The sequence below is a fragment of the Molossus molossus genome, unplaced genomic scaffold, assembly GCF_014108415.1.
Source record: "Molossus molossus isolate mMolMol1 unplaced genomic scaffold, mMolMol1.p scaffold_m16_p_13, whole genome shotgun sequence".
NCBI lineage: Eukaryota > Metazoa > Chordata > Mammalia > Chiroptera > Molossidae > Molossus > Molossus molossus.
The window spans coordinates 67,638,746-67,663,245 of record NW_023425348.1 but is presented as its reverse complement, the minus strand read 5'-3'; the positions used below and the strand labels follow the sequence as shown (position 1 = coordinate 67,663,245).

Genomic DNA, 24,500 nt, shown 5'->3' with positions numbered 1-24,500 from the left:
AAATATATGACTTTTTTTTATTGGAAAACTCAGAATATATGATAATATTGGCTCACCCTCCCCAAGGCTTCCAGGAAAAATATACCTATGATATAAAAGATTCTCAATGCTAAAATGCATTAGGGAGAGGCATGGATTGGTAATAAAGTTTGGGGTCTTCATTTTCTAATTCAACCTGAAGGCTGTATTGAGGAAAGCTGACTATGGTCTGAATTTGTACCCTAGAAATATATTTAATTTGTATGAAGGAATCAACATATGACTTCCAAAATTTGGTATCCAGCCATATACACTCTCACCTCACATACATTGTCCCCTCTTCTAGGTCATGACTTCTGTCCAAACAGAGAAAAATGAGTTTTCCTGAGTACATATATAGCAATGACTAAAAATAAGATATAAATAAATAAATACATACATACATACATAAAAGAAGGGTGAGTAAGGGGCCTTGGAATTTAGATGCATGTGCTCCTCCATTCATTTCCCATTTTACCCCATCTGTCTATCCTCAGCCTTTATGAAGCATTATATTTGTCCCATCCAACTGCACCAACATCACCCATTCTTAGGTTCAGCTACACTCACCACTCTTTGATGCCCTGCACTGGTCGACTAAGGTTTCAGAAGTGCCTACTTATAACAAATATTCTCAGTAGTCTTTTGGTCACAGAGTCCCTTGACGATTTCTCAAAATAATATTATGAAGGGAAAGTAAATGTTCTCCCCTCCTACCCAGTTTCTTTTGGGAGTGCTAATTTTGTTCCATGTCTGGCCTAATTTCTTTGAGACTATCTGATTGATTTTGCAGTTACTATTGAATGCTCTAAACAGATGGCATGAGTAGTGGGAGTGGTATTTCTGCTGATCCCATGCTTTCAGGTGATAGAGAATTAGAAGGCCCGAAATATTTGGCCATGTTGGATTGTGAGGTCATAATGGAGCTCCACCTGACAAGTGAAATAATCAGGTGAACTTAATGCTAGGTATCATGTAGGTTAGGGTACTTCTCTTTTATGGACTTCAACTTAGTCTTACACTATTCTATTAGGTTTTATGTACAAATAAAATGGGACGCAATGGTTGAATTTAGGAAAAAGTTCAAACTTCAAAAGTAGTGTGGTGTATTGGACACCTTACCTTCTGAAATAAATTACATCAAAATAAACACTGTCAAATTATATTAAAATTACATGAAAATAAACACTATCCCAATTTAACAAAGGTCCACAACTTGAGATATTCAGTAGAGTACAGAAAAATCACTTGTTGTTCAGCAATTTCATTGAAAGTAAAAGAAGTAAAATTAAATTTCCTAATCAAGATTTATTTATTTTGAAAAAAAAAAATGCTTTCTCTAAACACTAAGGATAGAAGATGCAACTTTGACATGAAGGTTCATATTTTTATGAAACGATCACTTCTGTCTCCAAGTTGCAAGAAGAGGGCTCTCCATCTGATTGAATCTTCCCTTTAGTTTTTCCCAACAGCTGTGTTCAGATAATTCATAACTCCCATGTTTCCTGAGCCCTGGATAATTTCACACACATGTCTAGTTTGGGGCTCCACATTTTCAGAAGAATATGGAGATCTTGGAGGAGGTCCAGGATAGACCAAGGGAAAGATTAATGCATTGGAAGTTGGAGTTTATGAAGAAAGGCTGTGAGATCCGATTTCTTGCTATGAGAAAAGTCTGAGTGGTGACTTAATAACACAAGGAAGTTAGTAAGCAGCTGTTCTCCATCTTCACTAAGGTTGGATGAAATGAAATAAGATATAAATTACAACAAGAACAAAAATGTGTTACAAGTGGGAACTTTCAAGCATTAGAATTGCTGGATTCTTAGAAAGGGCCTCAGAAACAGAAGGAGTAGTCTACTTCCCTGGTCTGCAATGGTAGGCCTATGAGTAGTGAGGAAGCTGAGATCATCTCTTAAGATCTCTTCTGGATCTACTGTGTTATTTCTACCTCATCATATTCAGAAAAAGTTATTTACCTGAACTGTGTCATTTTGTGCCTACTACTCCCTCTACCCCCAATCCTTAATCCTTTATCTACTTCTGCTAACCAAGGAGAGCTAGAGCACCAATCAATGTGGTAGGCCATCCCCAGTTACTAGGTAGGCACCCATCTGGGTTTGGGAACAAGTTTCTTGTCTCTCACTACTGCCCCCTGGCCACTAGAGAAATGTGGATGCTCATCTTTCTATACACCAAGCCCATGGCAAAATAAAACAAAATCCCTACCTTTAGCTAATTTACGAGTGTCACAAGTGGATTAAAAGACAACTCTTATGCTCTAGAATTAGAGCCCCTAAAGGGCTGAAATGTATTTTATCCTTCTGCCTGTATCACAGTCCATAGAGCAATGTCTGGCAGTAGGTGCTCAGCAAGTTTTCATCTTTTGAATGATTGTAACTCTGAAGGTAATAAACTGAAGGCAAGCTGCCATTGAGAAAGTCAAGTGTTTCAGATGTTTCCAAATGATTCTGTATGCTAGACAAATCTAAAGGCCGATTCTTGCTGTCACACATGTGCTATTGAACATTTTCCACCATGCTTGCATGATCTAGAGCCCTTGGACAAGACAGCCAGTTGTATATCCTGACCACATCCTTCATCAAAAGACCATTAAAGATAGGTACAGTGTCACCCTGGCTGGTATGGCTCAGTTGGTATTGACCTGTGCACTGACAGGTTGCCAGTTGGATTCCTGGTAGGGGCACAAGCCCAAGTTGTGAGCTCCATCCGTGATTGGCAGGGGGAGGGGGGGGGATGTGGGAGGCAGCCCAATCAATGTGTGAGAATAGGTTACATTTATCTTCAGACAGAGCAAGAGGGAGAGAGAGAGGAAGAGAGAGAGAGACAAACATCAATGTAAGAGAGACACATTGATTGGTTGCCACCTGCAGGACCCCAACCGGGGCTGGGGATAAACCACAACCAAAGTACCTGCCCTTGGCCAGAATTGAACCCGGGACTCTTTGGTCTGTGGGCTGACGCTCTGACCGCTGAGCTAAACCGGCCAGGGCCCAATCAATGCTTTGCTCTCACATTGATGTTTCTCTTTCTCTCTCTCTCTAAAAAATCAATGAACATCTTTTTTTTTTTTTTTTTTTTAAAGATAGCACTGTGATTCTGATAGATTCAGAATCACATAACAATAGGATGAATTCTTAGTGTGATTCTTTAATATGACTTTGGAAAGTTCAGTGGTTTTTTTTCTCTAAATCATCTTTTTGTAAACCTTTCTAACGTTCTCCATGAAGAATACAACATTTAATGCTGGAAAAATTTCTCACCCCAATCATCACGCAACCTCAATAGTTGGGTCTCAAAAAAAAGGTAATCTGCTTCTTACAATCTGTTTCAGTATCCTCAAACCCTTTGGTTTAAACTTTCTAATTCATTCCATGGCTTTTTCCCCAGTAAAACCAACAAATACCACAGCCAGCTATCGTTGTCAGCTCTTAACTTTTGTCCTAAGTCCACAATCACATCCCTTTTGACCATGCTTATAGAAACACCACAATGAGTAAAGCAATGTATTCTTCACTATTAATTTTTAAACATTTTCGGGGAAAGTCTGGTAACATGGAGGGTTACAAGTTGATGAGTCTGATGTGTTTGAGGGTTAGTCTCAGTTGTTTTGTACTGGGTTTTGTGCTATTTTTCTTCATCCAACTAAATATTACTCCCAGATGGGATCAGTTTTTGACCTTCTTGTTCTAATCTCCTAGTCTTGGCCCTTCTAACATTGTCTTGCTGTGGTTCCTTTCTTTTGTTTGCCACTAATGGCCATGCCTGGTTACATCATTCCTGTAACAGGTGTTGACCAATTTGGACATGTTTGAGGATGGCATGGAGCTATCCTTATGGTTTATTAAAAGCTTGTGGAGGAGTACACCTCACATTATGATGCCATCTAATGAATAGGGATATTATGTCTCCCTTGAGATTTTTCTCAGGACAGGTCTTACTCAATGATTTGGAGGATTGTGAATGACATAGTTCAAACGCTGGATTGAGCCTTTGACATCATCCAGCATAAATTTGAAAATACTTTTGCCACTCTGCTCAGCAGAAGAGTTTTCTGTTTACTTATTATTTTCCTTATGCTAATTACTTCAATTTTCAGCAGTTTTTGAGGTCAATTTATTTTATTCTAAACAACTTTTTTTTTGCAAGGAGAATGAAGGCAGGAGTAATTTGGAAGCCTAAATAAACATAATTAAACATAGATGCTTATAGTGATACTAGAATTGACCTCAGCCAATTAAAATTATTAATAGAAAAAAAATATGTCAATGTCCAATCTGAGCCTACTGTCCCTGTTCCCACTTGGTAATGAAGATAAGTATATATTTCCTGACAAGAATAGATGGGAATTCACATTTCTTCTTGAACTGTCTTTCTAGAACACTGGGTTAGCCTAGTATTGGGCCATAATAAAAAATAAAAAAGGTCAAAATTCAAAACTAATTTTTTAAGCCCCACAAAAGTGAAATAGGTAGTATTTTCTTTCTAAGCAGTGAATCTTTTCCTCAGTGTTGCTCTTGATCACAACAGGAAAAACACTATATGTGTTACCTGAATTAAACAAATAAAAATATCACTTAGAATTCCATGCAAGGCACTGGTACAACTTTAGTTCATCTTAGTGTCATTGCGTTTGAATTTAAGACGTACTTTTAAGGCAAGAAGGCAAGTGTTTTAAGTCTGGTAAAACACTATCATTACAACTCAGAAAATTTGGAAGGTGCTCAGAAGTGTAAAGGGGTCTGATTCATGAGATGATTTCTCTAAATTGGCATTGATCCTTTTTTATTTCTAAATATTTCTGCTACTTCGGACTCCTCTGTCTTTTCCTCAGTAAAACTGCACTACACACTGGAAAGTAAAGATACAAACATGTATTTGTATAATGTCAAGGGAGAGTAGAAATAAGATTGGCCACAGACACAATCGGAATCTCGGAAATGAGAACACTTTTTTTTTTTTTTCCTTCAGCAGAAATGCTGATGTGGCAAAGTGAAAACAGGTAGATTTGCCATCATTTCTAACTGAGCAACATTGAGAGATTGCTAAGATAGTTTCACTTGCCAGATATTTTTCAGGAAGAAAGTAAATTACAACTGAGCCTAAAATCCTGGGGAAATAACTCATTTTCAAGCAAAGTTACAAGTTAGAAAGTAAGCATCGGTTTAAAGTTAGGAAAAAACAAAGTTTAGGATAGAACTCTTCTTGTACTTTATAAAGTAGTACAAGTATTTTTTATGCATTTATAAAACTAGACTCTTAAATTGTTTTGCAATACTACAAGAAATTGTGTCTGCATTCAGCCCAAACCCCTGGGAATCAATATTGAGGTTCTTTGAGGTGGCCACGCCCAAATTCATGCCCCATGTCCTTTATTGCTTCTGGCTAGCCCACATATTTCACATGCATTAAATATTCCACAATAGACGTCACCATCTGTGCAGTAGGGTAGTTTGTATTGGTCATGTGTTCCGTCAAATTGACAGAGGTGCAAAGCTAAATGTGTGACGCTCTAAGAATATGCATATATTTGAATAATTTGACTATTCTGTCCAACAATTTGCAAAGATGCTCTGAATGATCACACATCCTGATAACACTTCCAAGGAACAGATAGCTTCGCTCATTTTGGAGTGAGGGAGGCAGGGATGTTTCTAGCTGGAGTTCCTGAGTTCATTGGCATTTAGTTGTGTGAACTTGGGCACATTATTTCCTGGCACTGAGCCTCTGGTTCTTCGTTTATAAAATGAGAATAATATTTTCTGTCACTAGTCTTTAGAAGCTCTAAAACAGCTAATAAAAGTGAACTCATTTTGTTAACTGTAAACCCTTAGGTAAACTGAACTGAGTATATATTAACATTATATATTCTGTTCAACAGCACATTCCAGATAACCGCAAGAGGGTCTAGGAAAGGCAACTGTTTATAAATCTTTCCCTTTCCCCAAATTAATGTTGGAGTGTTTAGGGAAATTCTTACAGCAATTATTAGGTCAAACCTCTGAGAGTACAGAAAAATGCACATACACACAAAACTGCCTATCCAAATTTGGGGGGAATGGGAGATTCCTCTGACTCCAATTTATGCCTCCTTAAGAAAGAGATTTTCTGCATCTGAATTGTTTGAGGTTCTTGTTAAATGGTAATCCCCTGGAGCCCGCCCCACCCCTACTAAATCACCTTGTCTGGAAAATAAATCTGCATTTTAACCCAGGTGATCTTTATGCTTAGAGCAGGTCCAAGGATTCCAAGTACCGCTGTATTGTTCCTTGTTCTGAAATTTAAGGTCTGTCCTAGTGCGTACGAATTGGTCAACTAATAGGAAGAAAATTTAGCTTTAACGCAGGAACCTGGGTAGATGGTTGACAGCGTTCGTCCAACAGCAAATTGAAAATGGTCCACTTTAGGTCTCTGCAAGGGTCTCTGCTACTGGCAAATATGAACCGGAAAGGCTCTTTGCTCTTCTGCTGGGGGGAGGGGGTGGGCGAGGGGAGGATCAACTGAGCTAACTGCTTCCCCCTACCCCTTGAAACAGAAGGTTTTTTATTTATCTTTGCTACCCAGGTTCATTATTAAAAGGGTTGGTTTATATGTGTAAGTTTGCTAGGGAGGGAAGTGAAAACATCTGCAAAACCATGCAATGCCTGGAACGGAACTCTTCTAATAAAAGATGTATCATTTTAAATGCGCTGAATTTTGATTCTGGTAATTCGTGCACTAGAGTGTCTATTTCGAGGCAGCGGAGGTATCATATGACAGCGCACGTCAAGGCACCGTGGAGCCCTCTCGTGGACTCCCACCCACTTTCCCATTCACCGCGGAGAGGGCTGCTGGCGCTACCGCTCCCCCCGGCGAGCTAGCATGAAATCTCCCTGCCTCTGCCGAGATCAAATGGAGCTCCTCGCTCAGGGGGTGCGAGTATTACCTCCGCCATGCAATTTCCACTATCAATAATTTAACTTCTTTGCAGCAGAACAGAAGGAGTACAGACCGGGCGCCAAAGACTCGCCCCCCACCCCCCTCTTTTTAACTAAAGGGAACGTGGGGGAAAAAAAAAAAAAAAAGTCTGGGAGTTTTGGAACTGAAGTCTTCCCCCGAGCAGCTGCCTTGATGTTTACTTTGACAAGTAGTGACTGAAAAGGTGGGTTTCTTTTCTTTCTCGCTCTCCGTTTTTCTCTGTGGTCGGCTAGAAAACGTGTGGCTTCAGAGAGATCTGTCATTGCTTCGGCTTCCTGGCTGGAGCAAGTAACTTGGTGTAACGTTATCTGGGGGCGTTCATTAATAAAGAATGCCGTTATTATCTTGATTGAATTCCTATTAGGCAAACTCCGGAGAGGTCAGTGCGGGAACTCTTGTTAAGCCGGCGTGTTTAAGGCAGCGGAGTAAATTAATAGCCCCCTGCTCTGTGCAATTTCATTGTGTGCTCGCGTTTGCAAGCTCCGTGGTGCGGGAAGGTGTGTCTATGGCCGGGGATACGCACGCCCTTTCCCACAGAACTTAGGTGCTGGGATGGGGCGGAGGGAGTTTCAAACGAGGGGACCAAGACCCTCGGGGCGCCGAATTTGCACCCGCTCCCTCCAGCCCCGTCGCGCACTGCCGCGGTTTCCCCCGAGAGCGCGGGACGCGGGGTTCCCCCGGGCGGGGGTTAGGGCTCCCCTAGGAGCGACGGGCGCAGTGCGTGAGTCCTGCCAAGGTGTCCTAGGCAGGCGCGGGGATCGCGGGATTACGTCTTGGGGCCCCCGGGAAAGGCGCGCGGGGCGCGCGGTCCCGGGACGCCCCGGGAGTCCCAAGGGTTGAGCCCGGAGGAGGAAAAGGCGCGGCGTTCCCTTTAAGCGGCCGCCCCGCACTGGTATCGATGGCGCGGGGGAGAAGGGGGCGGGGGGAGGGGGGCGGCGCCGTTTGACCAATCGAAGCGCAACCGAAGGGCTAAATAATGTCTGACCCGAGCTCCAAGCGCAGGCTGGAGCTTCCAGTCGCCGCCGCCGCCGCGCCCGGGCGCACCCGCCCGCTCGCTGTCCCGCGCACCCCGTCGCGCAGCGGGCTCCCGGGCGGGGCCGAGGAGCCGGCTCGGCGCGCCCCTCACATCCTCCTCGTGAAGCTTTGATGAGACACTCGAACTGCAGTTGCCACCCCTGCTTTGGGGCGGGCGGCGAGCGGCTCCGCAACGGGGACCGGGTCTGGGCGCAGGGGCCAGGAGCGGGACAACGATGTGACTCCGCCGCCGGGGACCCGTGAGCTTTGTGTGGACCCCGAGGTAGGCGAGCACCCGGCGTGGGGCTTGGCGTGGGAGCCGCCCGTCTGCGGGGGAAAGTTGGCTGGGGGGCCCCCCGAAGTTGTGGGAAGAGGCCAGAACTACTTTCGTCCCCACCAGGAGAAGGGGGGATATGGGGTTGTTCCTGCGCAGCTTTCTCCTCCTATCACAGGACCCAGAGGCACAGCCCGGACCCCCGAGGGAGAGGGGACCCCGGGGAGTCCCGAAGTGGGGGAGAGAAAGCCTAGAGGAGACACGGAGCTGCGCGGTGGGAGTGAAGACGGCGCCCTGGGGATCCCCCGAAACCCTTCCCAAGCATAGGATGGGACAGGAGAAAGATTTAGGGCGCCAGCTGTCGGGGGTTCTCACTGAGGTGAGGATGTCGAGGCTGGCATAAAAATCTTTCCCATGAGCTGAGCGGTCCGCGCGCACATTTTAGGAGGACCCCTTGCTCCGTCGGCCCACATCCCCGTCCCCGGCGCTCCATCCTGGCGGCACAGTGTCACCTGCTCCCCAGGAGTTGAGACCAAAGAGGACCCATGCAGGTCCAATGCCTATGTATTTAGAAAACTTGAGGCACCCCCGCAGCTCGGACCTTAAGGGACTGCGGAACTCGGGGCTGGCTGTGCCCACACCTCTTTCCACCCGGACCCCTCCCTTGGGGCACCTTCCAGGGAAGTAAAAGTTTTGACTTTGGAAGGCTGTGTGGGATGTGTGTGGGGGGGATGCCCTGACTCGGGTGGGTCTCTGGGGATTCAGAGCCGGGAAGAAAGAGTGAGTGAGTGAGCTGTGCCTGGAAAGAAATAGCCGATGGTTAGGGGTTTTATGCCCGACGGGCAGAGCGGGAGAACTGCAGTCTTGGGGCATCTCCCGGGGAGAAACGCCTCGCGGTCGCTGGGATGAACTCAAGTCGCAGGCGGAGGATGCTGTGTTTGTGTGTTGGGGTGGAGCGGATGGAGGGACGCGGGTGGAGGAGCGAAGAGGAAGAGGGGGCAGGGATCGCGGTGCTAGGGAAGGTAGAGGGTGCCCTCTGCCGGCCAAGCTGACCTGAGCAGCGGCTGGGGGTGGGAGCCTGGGGGTGGGTAAGTGATGGCTTTGCCAGATCCCTTGGGAGCTGGTAGGTAGGAGGGACTTGTTGAATGATGCTTTCTGACTCCCGATGAATTTTGACTGGTCGCACCTCTTTGGCTCCATTGCAAGAAGTTTTTCCTCACTGGTGGAGCTTTGGTGGTGTATTAGGGCTTCCTGGATCTTATTTTAGGGTTATCCAGGTGTTACACTTACTCCTCAGTGTCAGCAGTACCCAGTGAACATTTTCCAACAAGAGTGCAGGAATGTTCTTGGCCAGAAGCAAAGAAAAACATATTTCTGAGTGTTTATTAATTCTCCTGGTACAGTTATCTTTTCAAGCAAAGCAATATATAATAGGGAACGTTGGTTTCTAACTGCATATAAAACGTGCTATGCTATTAAATGAAACATTCAGACTGGCCCTATTTTATGGAAAATAATTCCTCTCTATTTTTATGAAATCTATTTCTGTATGAATTTGATGTAAGGTCAAAAGTCATTTTGTTTATAAAATTATATTTACATATACATACTTTTTTTACATTTGTATTTATTGAGGTGTAATTGCATGTTTAATTTGTCTAAACATGGGAGTCCTCAATGTTTACCTCATGCAACATTATCATTTTTAGATTGGAGGTTTCTGAAATCATGGCGCAAAGGGCTTCGAATTATTAAACATAATAGATCGCATTGTAAAAATGACACTACAAAGTTTTGGCCCTGGGAACAGCACCTCTTTAAAGTAATCACTAGTTCCCTTTCCCTGATTTTCCAAATACTTTGCATAAGATTTTTCTCTGGACTATCAATAGAGGTAAGAGAAAGGAAAGAGACACTTGTTGAAATGTAACCATAACCTTTACTGGAATTTAAAACATGTTGGTCACCATTACTGGAATTCCAGAGTCATAAAGTCGTTGTGTTTTTTTCTTCTACTTTATTTTGCAAAATGTGATAAATGTTGATAAATATAGACCGATAATAAGTATTATGACAGGAAAAGTGTTATGTATGTAGAGCTATTTTAAGTTATTACAAAACATTTCCTATTTATAAATGATATAAGCAGAAAGAAATGGTTTCAGATAAACAAGACTTACGTACATGTTTTGAAACATTAGAACATTGCAGACACACTTAGACATCACATTTTTTTTAAAGCAAAATAACAGTGATTTTTCACATACCTTTGGAGCTTTTCATAGCCCATTCAGAGCTGAATTAGTGCCTGGAAATCTTGTTTATTTTAAAGTGATATTTAAGGTCAAATATACTATAGGTTGACCTGAAAATATGGAGAAAATGAAACATTTAGGAAATCTGTTTTAGGATGTCCTTTCAATAAATGTAACTTTTACTTGCAAACAAAAGGAACCAAGAAAGTGATTATTTACCTGAAGTGCAATGATCACTTTAAATGATTCATTTATACTATGTGAGTTTATTGCCTAAATCTCATAATGGCCAAAGAGCGTTGAGGAGGTGCTGGAATATTGCTGGTTCATTTTCATTCACTAGGAGGGGTGGAATCCTGTAAATAACACAATTTTCTAAAATCCTGGCTCAAAGCCCCTGGGTTTTCTGTTTAATAGGGCACTATTAGAATGTAAGTTATTCCCTTCTTCCTGGAAACTTTGAGTCCCAGCTCTTCAATAGTGGAAATGCAGATGATTGATAATCTCGTTTCTTTCCAACATAAATAGCTCTGGTTTGTAGCTCAGCTCACACAGCAAGCTGAGCACGCCCACCTGATAGTAAAGAGCTTGTTCACATTTTTTTTTTTTTACATTTGTCTTTAAAACCTTCTGTAAAACACACACACACACACACAGCTATTTCTAGGTAGAAAACTTGTGGAATGTAACAGCCAGCAGCCTTGGGTCTCAGTCATAGACTTAATCTACTAAAAGCTTTAAAAATATTAGTATGTACACAATGCAAAGGTCACATACAAGTAGTTCATTAACATTTTAAGATTTAGGAAGTTTGACCCAGAGTAGAGACAAGAACAATTTTAGACTTCCTGAATAAAAACAGCGTATAGAGTGTATGATAATTAAACTCTGGATATCTTTTAAAATGAGATATTTCAGATGTCCATAATGCTGAATATTGTGATGATTAAAACCTCATTTCAGCTTGCATCTCCCCATGCGACAGATTTCAGTCTGAGTGAGGGGGCTAGCCAAGCCCAATGCAAGTGAATATATCACTTTAATAGGGTAATTGCTGACTTGTCTCAACTTGTTTTCAAACGATTGTTACAGAGCACTCAGTTTCCACTAATTGCAAAATTGCTGCTTAATTGAAGGACTCTCAGCCATCTAGTACAGTCATTCACCCACTGGCAGGCTCTGTAATCTCAAGCTGCGAGTTGCATTTTAAATAGGGATAGAAGAGAGAATTCCGGGGAATTCTAGTTTTCAGTGCTGGCTATTGTTCAGTGGAGGAAGATATCATTTGAACTAGAATCACATTAAGTTGCGTTGTTATCAATTCTCTTTATTAGAATGAATAATGTGCCCAGATGGGCTTCAGAAGTGAATGAGCAAACTTACCGGTTATACTCTGCATCCATTTACTGTGTTTGGTGTGGAGTAATGTTAAGCAGTAAACGATGTTGGCAAATGAAGTCCGTGTGCCATTTGTATGTGGGGTTTAACCCTGGAAACAGAGGAAGGCTTTATAGTATTTTTAAACTTAGGCATATGTATCCTTAAAGTTCCCTTAAAATTCCACTTAAGGCATAGAATTATTTAATCCTAAATAATTTTATACTTAAATGCATCTCTGACTTTCCTGAATGCTGATACTAAAGCCTTAGGCAAGTCACAGACCCACTTATTAAATATGTGGACTCATTGCTGATGACAGACGTGAACCAGTGGAGCTCACTAATATATTGACTTGAAAAAACTTTTTAGTGTGAGGAAGTGGTTAATGGGTGTGTTCTCTAAGTGGAACAGGAAGGTGTTCTCATTTCTGTAGAAAAACATGAGTGGTCAGATAAGAAGTATGGAAGCTTTCATTTAAATGCAAGTGGATGAAAAAGTTGAAGGGATTAAGCAGCACAGATTGGTAGTTACAAAATAATCATGGGAATGTCAAGTTCAGCCTAGGAAATATAGGCAATAATCTTGCAACAACTATGTATGGTGCCAGGTAGGCACTGGAAATATCAGGAGGAACACTTTGTAAAGTATATAATTTTCTAACTGCTAAGCCATACTCCTGAAACTAATACAAAATAATATTGAGTGTCAACTGTAATAAAAAAAAAAATCAAAAAGTAAATGCAAGTACTCAAGTTCAAGTACAAACTCTGGGGCACTTATGCTCTTGGTGAAACAAATATGAACAGATATCCTGGATGCTAAGAAGTGACTCATTGCCCTGATGTCTCATTTATGTTGCCTAAAAATTGAGGATGGGTTCCAGGAGAGGAATTGGGGGCTGGGTGTGGGATAGGAGAGTGATGGGGGGTGGGGGGTGGGGAGTAAAGTTTAAGCTTCAGTGACAGCCATAGTAAAGTAAAAGTTTATTTTTAAAGAGCCCAGAGTAATAAATGTTAGACAGATTTCCCCAAAGGTTCACTTGAAAGAACTTTCGTTGGTTGTCACGGTAGTAATGTCCTGATTTTGAAAGCTCGCAGAACCTAGTAGCTCTTAAATGTGCTTTCATCTTGTTCCCTTTGGTCTGACTGCAGCTTTATGATGACCTTCTGTGTTTCTGACATGCCTCTTCATTTTTGGAGAGAGGAGGGCAGGCAAAGGAAGATTCCTGAATTCTGAGGCAACAGAACTAAAAAATATAAAATTGTATTTTAAAAAAATCACTTAACTGCAAATCAGCTTTCTAAAATAAAACTAGAAGGCAGCCTGTCATTAAATTACAACGGTTGTGTATAAAATTAAGATATTTATAAAGGAGATGTGGAGAAAATAAACAGGCATTTTCAAGGAATTGAAGCAACATCAAAAGTTGAAGTCATAGTGCCACCTAGAGAACAAACTCACCGGCTTTACCAGCCGAATGGCTTATTTGCCATGTGAGCCATTTTCGTTTTCCCAAGGCTACAGTTTCTAGATCCTATTCAGATTTGTTGAGAAAGAGAGAGTTGGGGGGTTAATTCACATTTGGGATTGTAGATGAGATTTAAAAATAGGCAGATCCACAAGTTAATACATACACTAAGGCCTTTCAGCATTTTAACGTAGTAGCCAAATGCAGACTAGCCTAACGGGAACAAGGGCCGGTCCCCTCCTTAACTTACTATTTTCACCAGTACGTACTCTGCATCGAAAGCTTCTGATTTCACTCTCTTCCTACAGGCAATTCATGGCACTTTTCCAGATGCGGTAACACCAAATAAACTGAGCAGAGATCGACCTTAAGAATTTTTTTGATCTATGATCTAATTTTAACTTTAATAATTTGAGAAGATTTAAGAATAAAATAAAGGGTCCTACATGTAGCAAGACTTTAAACACTAAAAAAAAAGTAAGGAAATAAAAGTACAAGGAGAAGGAAATGATAAGAATCACTTCAACCTTAGTATACCTAATGGTATACATCTGGGCCAGCACCAAAAATAATAGTGATGGTCCAGGAACCAATAATTACAAATTAGCTTAAAATGCTTTGATGACAAAATCTGTATTTAATTCATTTTTGCGTGATCTCATAGTAGCATCTAAGACAGTGCTGGTATGCCCTGGCTGGTTTGGCTCAGAGGTTAGAGCGTTGGCCCTCAGACCAAAGGGTCTCAGGTTCAGTTCTGGTCAAAGGCACGAATCTGGGTTGCAGGTTCAATCCCCGGCCCTGGTTGGGTCGTGTGGGAGGCTACCAGTTGATGTGGGAGGCTACCAGTTGATGATGTGTCTCTCTCACATCGATATTTCTTTCTTTCTCTCTATCCTCCTCCCTCCTTTCCACTCTGTCTAAAAATCAATGGAAAAATATCCTCGGTGAGGATTAACAAAAAATTTTTAAAATTAAAAATAGTGCTGGTGGCAGAGGCACTTAGACAAATATCATTGAATAAACAAATAAATTCATTAACGGTTGCTTCAGATCCTGACTAGCAACATTGACAATAAAGAAACTTCATAATTGTAGGAAAATGTGTATTTGTTTTGCTGGCGCAAAGGCAGGAATTGGAGAAAATATACGTAATAATACTTTCTTTTTCCTAGTACCGATGATAAATGTCCCTTAGTTGGCTTAGTTCTCAAATTTCTTATGCACAATTTGGTTCACTCATAAAATTATTTGGAACCTATGAAATGTTAAAGTTGGTTTAGACAGTAGTAAGTATAAACTTACTGGTGGATTTTCGTTTAAATGGTTTCAAATTTTTGGAGGTCGCTGGTGATGTCAGTTACCATGCTTTAGGAAATGGAAAACAGTATATGTTAAGCGTGCGCCAGTTTTTGCTAAGCACAGAATCAAAGAAAGTCATCACATTGTCTGCACTTTATATCATCATAGAAGTGATCAGGTGCAGAAAACTGTATTGCTCTGGGGAAAAATTATAAAAATGAGAGGGAGGGAAGGGAGGAGGACTTGGGGAAAGAGAGCAAAAGAAGGAAACTCATTGAATAAAATTTTTGCCACGTGCGATTTAGTCTAAATCCGTCTTGGTTTGGGAGCTGCTACCACCAGCATTTGCTACATTTCTTGACGCTTTCTTTCTGCCTTTATGTGCTTTTGAAAACTGAAACCGTGCCCAAACTAAAACAAGTTTCTCTCTTTTCACACGCTCATTTATTTCTTGAATTATGGGGAGTGTTTTTACACACAGATAACTTTCTTTCACATCATGCAAAATCTGAAGGTTGAAAAGTTTGCTTCATGCTGCTGGAAGAGATGCTTGGCGGAGGCCCAGGCCACATTCCTAGACCGAATTGTCGAAGGTGTTCCCTCTTACGCAACATTTGGGAAAGGACATCCAGCAGGAACACGTTGGCTGATGATGTATCTGAAGGAACAGACGATATGCTTATCGTATTGAAACGTAAAGCCAGAGTCATTCTGTTAAATGATAGAATTGGACATAAACTGCTGTGATTAGGTGAAAAATCCATTATGTAAGTAGGCTAGAATAGGGAGTGGGACACAATTTGGGGGGGTGACTTAACAGACTGCGGAAAGGAGACGGAGAAGTCTTAAATAACTGCAAGCTCAGTGTGAACCAGTGGTGTGACTAGGGCCAGTGAGCACAGCCACTGGGCTGTACTGGTAGAAGCGGAACACTAAAACGGGGATGCTACTAATTCCCCTTCACTTTTTAAGGAGACTATTAAAGACTATTATCTGCAGGTCGATGATCTGAAATAGTTGGCTTTGGGTACGTCACTGACAGATTGGTCTGTATTGAGCTCACTGTGACCTAGATCCAGGAGTTTGAAACCACTGCCCGGGAGGAATGGGTGAGGGAACTGGGAGTGTGCAGTGGGTGGATCGGGACAGAAAGACAGCTGGAGTGGCCAATGGTTTCATCCCCCTTAGAAACTCTAATCATATGATGGTAGCTACCTGGAATGCTGGGCTAAGAATTCTGGAGCTCTCTAGGCTCCATGAGATAGAATGTTCTGATTGTCAATGCCCGTCATGGCTGGGGGTGAGAGGGGCAGCATGTGTGATGTGTTTTTGACGTCCTTGTTTATACGACAGCCTTCATAAATGTGCAGAGCTGGCGGATGGAGGAGGGAGTAGGCTTGTTTTATGTTGCCCCTGAACGCAGATCTAGGACCACTGGTACCAATTTAGGTACTGTGTGTAGTACCTAGAAGAACTTTAGTTCCATTTAATTACGCAAATATTTAATGCGTACTGCATGCAAAGTATTTTATTAAAGGCATTTATAATCTAACAAAGAAAAAAAAAGAGGCTTCTTTGGTGTATGCTCAGTTTCCTATTATAGATGTTTAAACAGACTGCAACCCTTGTAGAAAGGATTATATACTAACATGGGAGGTTGGAGCAAGGTATACTCTGCAGTAGCTTTCCACTCCTTAGTTTTTCAAATATATTGATATCATAAGTATTCTCTTTATTTTTAACTCACATGTAATCGTAATGGTGACAATAATATATTATGTCTTTGAATCCTCTACCTGAAATATGTGTAGCATCATGAATTAAGTCTCAAAAATCTTTCCCATTCCTTGCAAACTTTTACTTTTTCTGTACTTACATATGGATTCCCAAAGTGGTTATTTTTCTTTTGGATCAGATATAAGGGAATGTTTTAAAAAAGAATCCTGATCAGATTCAGATGCCCAAATTGCTTAAGAAATTAACTTTTGACATTAGACTTTTTAGAGTTCAACAGCTTAACTTAAAAAAACAACAACAAAACAAAACAACAAAACACACTTTCCAAAATTCACCTTCCCGCTGAGAACCATAAAATCTTCAGATACTAGTTTTCTAAAGAGTTTCTCTGTTTTAAATGTAAACTGTGAAAGAAATTGACCCTTCCCCCAGTCCTATCAAGCCTCAACGTGGGTAGAGCTACTTTTTTATACTTATAACTTACTTTGCCCCTCTGTAAGAACAGTTGGAGATTAGCCAACGTGGAGATGTCCTTAAAATGCAAGTTTAGACTGTAAGATGCACAGCCCACTCCAGTACTCACGGATATTTATTCTTGATGCCCTCTCATACTGCTTTCAAGTGTTCGTATTGTCAGTCAGCAAAGCAAGCAACTTCCTACTTACATCCCCTTTAGGATATGATAGATATCTTATAGTTTATATGCTGGATGTATATTTCCCCGTTTCAAAGCTTTTCTTTAAAAGAAGTATAGATGTTATACACAGGAATGGCTCTTTTATTCGTTAATTCACCAAGCATTCATTGAGCGCCCAGTGGGTACCAGGCACTGGGCTAGCTGGTTTGTCCATAGGGAGCCATCTGTCTTCAGCTGCTACTTGATAAGGAACTCCACTGATTCTCCCACATAAAGCTTCCATGACCTCTTTATAGACTTGCTTCAAAAGAGGCCTGGTCTAGAAAAAAATCTGTTGAACAAATTTTCGGAGTTATTTCTCAATTTCCAGCCCATACTATGGACTGTAACATTTGGGTAGAACTTATTGATTTTTTTTTTATCCCCCTAATTTTCAGATGTCATTTTGTGTTCAAATTAAGACAATGAAAATGCTTGTTAGACATTGTCTTAAACATCTTGGTTTGGGGCTATTTCACAAGGAACTCTTGTAATAAGGCTGAGCGAAGCCACAATAGAAGGAGACCTCTGGACCACTGATTTTTATGATGTTTTTTTTTCCCTTAAATACAAGGATGTGTTTGGGCCTCTTAGTATTCAGGAATCTGTCTTTCATTTGACAGTGTTTATAAATCCTGTGTGTTTTCCCCCTAAAGAAACTTAAATTATGAGACTGCTTTCATTTACTTTACTAGAAGCTGGTTTCGTGATTATGCTAAGGAAAAGAAGACAAAAATCAGTTCAGTGAATACTATCTTGCCTTTAAACGTTAGTCAAAACATGTTTAAATTTTGAAATAGTATTTCTTTAGAGTTTACTAAACACCACTTCTCAATCCATTGGGTCTCCTTTCTCTGTGAACTCAGGAGGTGCTTTTGCTCAATTATGTGGTATAAATAAGAATTCGTATGTGGTGTTCAACTCAGAAATGTTTAGCCTCTTGATATACAACAAGGAAGCAAATTTTCACATAGTTCTTTGTGAATCTCAAAAAAACCCCGAAAAACCAATCCACAGGATTCAGGAAGTTGTAATAGGTCCCATTTTCTTTCAAATACCAAACATATAGCCACGTACCTCACTTTCTCTTTCACTTCTGTGCAGACCAGTAAGAATAAGTGGTAAATAGATAGTGCCAGAGACCATTCCCTTCTTTGTTCTTTAAGACAAAATCTAAGCAATAGATGCAACCTTCAATTTAGTGATGTAAATATAAATAAATTGTGGGACTGTTTTCACCTCCTAACAAAATCTTATATGGAACTGCAATCATTAAAACAAGCAGGTCTGGTTTTGTTTTTTTTTTGTTTTTTTTTTTATCCTCACCCGAGGATATTTTTCCATTTTTTGTACAGATACAGCGGGAGGGAGAGAGAGGAAGAGAGAGAGAGAGAGAAACATCGATGTGAAGGGACACATCGAGTGGCTGCCACCCGCACGACCCAACCAAGGCCGGGGACAAACTGCAACCGAATTACGTGCCCTTAGCGGGAACCGAACCCGGGTCTCTCCGGACCGCAGGCCGACACTCTAACCGCTGAGCCAAACTGGCCAGGGCTTGTTTTGTTTTTTTTTTAAATAATTTTTCTTTATTGATTTTAGAGAGAGGAAGGGAGAGGGAGAGAGAGATAGAAACATTGATGAAAGAGAACATCAACCAGCGACCTCTTGGCGCATGGGTTGATGCTCAACCACTGAACCACACCAGCTGGGCAACAAACAGGTCTGTTTTCATTGAACTACAGGTGGAAGCATTGGTCCTGCCCCCTTGACCCAATTTTGACCCTTGCAAGAGGCTCCTTGACATTCTGTAAAACCCAGTTGGAAATCAATTAAATGTTCTAAACCAAAAGTCAACTAGTAGAAATCCCAAAGTCCTAAATCTTCCTTCCTTTCCCATGAAAATAACTATCGTTGTACCCATTCCTGTGGCCATTTTCTGGCTTTGAGAGCTGCGTTCGTCTGCTTGGTCAGAGTATTCACAGATGGTAACCTGACAAAGTAGATACTTCTTTGTGAAGTGTTTCTCCTTGCATAATTTCTGGAAATAATTATAGATGTATAACACTTGAGAAGCAATGCAAGATGACCTTATCTTAAAGATTTTATTAATCATTAAAATGTATCATCACTAGCAAAATTTATTTTCGAATGCTTTTTCTAAAATACCACTATATATTTTTTTGGTTTTCACATCCTTGACAAAGACTTTTTTAAAACTAGGAAGTGCCTATTATTGCAGAGCCTGTGATTATTCTTCAGAGTCAGCCTCCTGTAAAAATTGAGAGGAACCCTGACCGTTGCTGCCCTGCACAGTATCAGAGGTGATGAAGTTCTGCTGTGAAGTACCTCGGGGACATTGGTACTCAAACCAGAATTCCGTTGCTTTGTCATCACTAACGTTCTGCATGATTTTATGGGTCAAAGTCATATCTAAACAAGATTTCACGTTTTAATAATAATCTTGTCCAAAAGTGTCGCGTTCCATACGTTAAAATTGCATCCACATGTCTCATTCCATTTGATGCTTCAAATAACCTTTGAAAAAGGATTGGATAGACATTCTTCCCAAATAGTAGATGAGGAAACTGAAGCTCAGAGTAGCTAAATAACTTGACCCAAGATGCATAGCTTGTGGAACCAGAGTGAGGGTTACAGCCCAGTGACTTCTAACCCAGTCTGCTTACCATTACTCTGGCTGTCTGCAACCGTGCCCTGCAGTGTTCAAGAAGGAAACCACATTCCACCCTGAGGCGTTAATGTGAGTGCCTGGCACAGGTGTAGGCCAATATTGTCACCTTGGTCTACTATCCACTCTCTCCCTAGAGCTGAGACTGGCAAACTTTTGTGTGCCAAAAAAGTAAATGATGATAGGAAGGTTAAAAAAAAAAAAGTTTATTCTAAGGATTTTTTAAATTCAGTGTCCTCTTTTTTTGGGAAAAAATAAAACTCTTGTAAAGAGGGGAAAAGAATATATAAATTTTTATGTCTTATTCCTTGAGCTTCTAAGTTGTAATTTTGCTTAAAGCTGAGGGTCCTAGTAAGTGAACAATTGGAGAACATAACATAGGACTGATTTTTTCTTTTAAATACAGATATCAGATCCTTGTTTCTGACATTCATGGTTTTAGGACAGGGCCTAAGTATATCACGTTTAGAAACTTCTACAAGTGGTTCAGATGTACAAGGAAGTTTGAATTGCTACACTAGATGCCAAATAAATGGAATATCCTGTGGTTTAGACAGACTGATCATTTACATTATTGTCTCCATACTTGGATTAGAGCATGGTTAGAAGGGATTTGCAGCCTTGTCAATAATCAGAAATTCAGAGGCTTGGAGAGCATGGACTGCTAAAGAAATTATTTTCCCCTGGCCAGTGTGGCTCAGTGTTTGGAGCATCATTCTAAGCACTGAAGGGTTGTGGGTTCAATCCCTGGTTGGGGCACAGGTTGCGGATTCGATCCTCCTTCAGGGTGCATGTGTGAGGCAACCAATCATTGTTTCTCTCTCACATTAATGTCTCTCTCTCTCTCTTCCCCTTCCTCTCTCTTTAAAAAATCAATAAAAAAAAACATATCCTTGGGTGACGATTTAAAAAGAAAGAAATTCTTCTGATTTGAAATATATTTCCTAATCAGAAATATCCACCTGAGAACAAAAGGCCTGGACAACATTCCTGGGCCCAAGGATTGGGTTGGATTCCAGGTCCAGCACTTACCAGGTCTGTCCCCTCGTGCAGATTATTTCAAATCCCCGTGCCACACCTCCTAACAGGGCCATGGTAGGGATGAGTGTGTTAATACATGTAAAGAAGTGCTTAGGCCAGTGCTTGGCGTAGTAAATGCTTAAAGGATTTCAGCCACTGTTATTATCGGCACCTTCCAGCCCTAAAAGAGCACCTTTTATGACATTATCAAGACAATTAAAAACTTGATCGGGGGGATGGGTGAAAAAGGTGAAGGGATTAAGAAGTACAAATCGGTTGTTAGACTGACAAACCTCAAAGGGAAGGGGGGTGGGAGGTGGGAAGAAATAAACTGAAGAACTTAGATGCATATATGCATAACCAATGGACACAGACAACAGTGCGGGGAAAGGCAGGAGGGGGGCGGGAGCGGGAAGGAGGGTGTCAATAGGGGGAAAAGGAGGAACATCTGTAACACATTCAACAGTAAAGATAAGTTTTAGCCCTGGCTGGTTTGGCTCAGCGGTTAGAGAGTTGGCCTGCGGTCCAGAGAGACCCGGGTTCGGTTCCTGCTAAGGGCGTGTATCTTGGTTGCAGTTTGTCCCTGGCCCAGGTTGGTCGAGCGGGTGGCAACCACTCGATGTGTCCCTTTCACATCGATGTTTCTCTCTCTCTCTCTTCCTCTCTCTCCCTCCCACTCTATCTGAACAAAAAATGGAAAAATGTCCTCAAGTGAGGATAAATAAATGAATAAATAAATAAAAAGATAAGTTTAAAAAAAAAACTGATCAGCATGCTTTATGCTTAAATTTGCTTCACTTTATGCGAAAGTTGACGAGACTAAGACTGTTTTGTTGTAGTCCTTGGAATCTAATTTGTTTATTCTGACTTTCTCCTCCTTCTCTTCATCTGAATCCCACTAATTTAGCAAGAACCAGCTCCACTTCTACTTCCTCTAGAAAGACTCCTGCCCTATCTGAATTCCTCTGTCATCTCGGATCCCTGTCTCGCAACTTTATCCGTTCATTATATAAGTAGTTGTATGACCACTTAATCATCATTGAGTGTCTTCTCTGTGACTGCAGATATGCTGTTCTAAACTAGAAAAATATTCTGGAATATCTTACTCGGGATAGTCTTTGACTTTAAAGAAACATTTCCTAAATAGAAAGTTCATGAGGCGGCTCAAGCCTGACACCTGTATTCCTGGACCTGATGGTTAGGTTTAATTCCAGGCCCACCACTTACTAGACCTGTGATTTGGGGGAAGTTACTTAAATTCTCTATGCCTAGAATACTGTTCAGGGGAATCCTTCCCCCAGTGCCGTGTTCCCACGAGGGGACCTGTCCCGTTACTTGCTCCTTTCCCTGAGAAGAGGAGCAAGTAATCTGACTTGCTGAGCAAGTAATCCCGCGACACCCACGGGACCTGTCATCTGCTGGAGGCTGTGTGTGAACCAAACCTGCACTCAAGTTCAGTCTGCTTCTCTTGCTCCGTGGGACCGCAGCGTCCACATTTGTGGCTTCTTGGCATTCTAGCCATTATGCAGAAAGCAGTAAGCCTAGGGATAGTCTCTTGCAGGCCCTGCCAAAACCTCTGCTCTCAGTTCCCATTTTTCTGCCTCTAATTGTGTGGGCTCCAGGGCCTTGGTTCACGATAGTAGGAAATAGGCCCCGCTGTGTTTTTCTAACATGAGGCTGACCCTGTGTTATGATTCCCATTTGGAAACTTGTTTCTCTTCTGATATCAGTTCAGAACCCCAAGGGGGAGGAGGCATGGTTACTCCAGATATGAATTAGTAGGTAGCTGAATAAGTGGTAATTTTTTTCAAAGTTGTATGAGATAACAGCCTTTGTCTCAAAGAAGCTGTCTTTTTAAGTTAGCTTTTTCTCTCCCATATATTTTAGTTTTAACTCTGTGATTAAAACAGTAAACCCCTTGAAAGCAAAAACGGTGTCTCCTGCATTATCTTAGTCCCCATAGCACATAGACAGCTGATGGACACTTACATAGTAGGTGGGGCCTTAGGTACTTGCTAAATAGCTCAGCGAGTCCTCCCTTCATGAAAAGATGCAGGTTTCAGCATTGTCGTATTCCGCTAGGAGAAATCGGAATGGGAAATCAGTTCTAGGGAAGTATCCGTAAATGAGACTTTTGGTTTCCAGCTTACATGTCCCAAAAGCTCACCAACATTGAGCTCTTTGTAGGTATTCTGTCCTGCTTTGTGGGTTGTAGGTGCTAAGAGGTTAGCAGATCAAGTAATAAAATCTTTTAATCTACAAAACGGGATCTCTAATGAGCAAAAACCCGGGCCAACGGACTCCTCTCCTTTATCCCCTTCTCCCTGCCCCCCACCCCTTTCATTTCCTCTTTTAGGAATGCCCTTGTGCATTTTTGTCAATTATAGCATGAATTACCTTGAATAATAACCGTCAGTTTATGTGTCCCCCCTCTTAGCAGTGAGATCCCCAAAGGCAGGGATTCTGTCTCACTCATTTTAGTGTCCCTGGTATCTGTGCTCGGAGAGTGTCTGTTAGACGAACAAAAAGTTGAAAGGTAAATTTTAGGAGAAAGCTGTGTTGCAGTCCTCCTAAGCTGTAAGTTTGACAAGTTGACATCCAAAGGAAAGGCTTTCACAGATCACCCAGCCACAGGAGAATGGGCAACTTTTCTAGCCCTGAAGGAGGCAGAGGCCGGAATGGAGCTGTGAAAAACATTTGTGGGGATTTTTTTTCCTCGCGGAATAAACATGGGCTACACCTGAGTTTCCTTCCCACAAGGAAATGACAGAAACATAGCTGGTTGTGACTTCCACTGACCGTCCAGAGCTCGGCTGATGAAAACCTGAGCTGGTGTCCGTGACCCTGGCCTACACCTTGGAAGTGTCAGCTTATTGTGCCTGTGTTCCTGTGAACATTTTTCTTTAAAGAATTGCTTTTGATCTTGTGCAACTTTAACTAAATGGTTAAAGCTACTGACAGCTGGGAGCACCCACCTCCGTGAGTCTCTGAGACTCTTGTTATAACCACTTGAAAATCAGTGATGATTTCAACTCAGGATTCAGTCACTTGAAGAATCCATTAAGAATTACCAAGTTAGTTTATTCCCGCTTTACATGAAACAGCCTTGAAAATAATTTTTCTAAAGCAAAGTACATCTAAACCTGGTTCTTAATAACTTTTGCTGAATGAGGAATGAATTATTAACGAAAACATAATGTGTTATTTTTAATTAGAGGTCATTTTAAAAGCCATTTGTACTAGAGGCAGTTGCCTTGAAATAAGACAGGGTAGTAAGCCTCCTGCAGAAATGTTTGTAAGGAAAGACAGTCTGCTGTGAAACGTGAAGCTGGAGGTGAGAGGATGTATTTGACCTCAAAGGCCTTCGGAGGTGGCATCTCAGCATGGACTAAGGTCAAGGTCCATCATTTTATTTGCAGGTGGTCCCAGAATGCATTGCACCATTTGGACTAGTTAGACCCAGCTGGAACCAGACACCTTGCACAAGGACCTTCCGTCATCACAATAGAAACAGGTTGTTTGCTTTCTTTTTCTGGGTTTCACATATAGCCTTCTGGTTTCCTTACGAGGCGGCTAGATAGCAGTACCAAGTTAGGGCACCTCCGGTGAACTCCCGCCTGTGGTTATCACTCGCCTCTTGGAACGCTGCACTTCAGGAAGGTGAGGAAAACCACCTTTGGATTTTCATGATG

The 24,500-nt window shown here is 41.6% G+C and overlaps 1 protein-coding gene across 4 annotated transcripts in view; it reads left to right on the top strand.

Annotated features, from left to right (window-relative positions):
* Positions 1-24,500, top strand: part of BDNF (brain derived neurotrophic factor) — a 57,053-nt gene that overhangs the window by 13,005 nt on the left and 19,548 nt on the right. The window contains exon 1 of one of the 4 annotated variants that reach the window (XM_036258711.1): positions 6,956-7,180. The exons of 2 other annotated variants lie outside the window; for them this stretch is intronic. The gene's annotated coding sequence lies outside the window, so the exon portion shown is untranslated. Of the gene's footprint in view, positions 1-6,955; positions 7,181-8,014; positions 8,294-24,500 lie in introns of those variants that run through there. One more of the 4 variants, XM_036258709.1, reaches the window with a different exon arrangement.